This window comes from Triticum dicoccoides, unplaced genomic scaffold, assembly GCF_002162155.2.
Source record: "Triticum dicoccoides isolate Atlit2015 ecotype Zavitan unplaced genomic scaffold, WEW_v2.0 scaffold143854, whole genome shotgun sequence".
Lineage (NCBI taxonomy): Eukaryota > Viridiplantae > Streptophyta > Magnoliopsida > Poales > Poaceae > Triticum > Triticum dicoccoides.
Window position 1 is genome coordinate 1 of NW_021202185.1, and position 761 is coordinate 761.

At 61.5% G+C, this 761-nt stretch overlaps 1 non-coding gene across 1 annotated transcript; it reads left to right on the top strand.

Annotated features, from left to right (window-relative positions):
• Positions 1-127: 127 nt before the first annotated feature.
• Positions 128-283, top strand: LOC119343863. Its single transcript, XR_005166307.1, has one exon. It is a non-coding gene; the product is annotated as a 5.8S ribosomal RNA (ribosomal RNA).
• Positions 284-761: the final 478 nt, after the last annotated feature.

The window sequence follows — 761 nt, forward strand, 5'->3', positions numbered from 1 at the left end:
GGAGCGGGTGGGGGCTCGGGGTAAAAGAACCCACGGCGCCGAAGGCGTCAAGGAACACTGTGCCTAACCCGGGGGCATGGCTAGCTTGCTAGCCGTCCCTCGTGTTGCAAAGCTATTTAATCCACACGACTCTCGGCAACGGATATCTCGGCTCTCGCATCGATGAAGAACGTAGCGAAATGCGATACCTGGTGTGAATTGCAGAATCCCGCGAACCATCGAGTCTTTGAATGCAAGTTGCGCCCGAGGCCACTCGGCCGAGGGCACGCCTGCCTGGGCGTCACGCCAAAACACGCTCCCAACCACCCTCAACGGGAATCGGGATGCGGCATCTGGTCCCTCATCTCTCAAGGGGCGATGGACCGAAGATTGGGCTGCCGGTGTACCGCGCCGGACACAGCGCATGGTGGGCGTCCTCGCTTTATCAATGCAGTGCATCCGGCGTGCAGCTGGCATTATGGCCTTTGAACGACCCAACAAACGAAGCGCACGTCGCTTCGACCGCGACCCCAGGTCAGGCGGGACTACCCGCTGAGTTTAAGCATATAAATAAGCGGAGGAGAAGAAACTTACAAGGATTCCCCTAGTAACGGCGAGCGAACCGGGAGCAGCCCAGCTTGAGAATCGGGCGGCTGTGCCGTCCGAATTGTAGTCTGGAGAGGCGTCCTCAGCGACGGACCGGGCCCAAGTCCCCTGGAAAGGGGCGCCTGGGAGGGTGAGAGCCCCGTCCGGCCCGGACCCTGTCGCCCCACGAGGCGCCG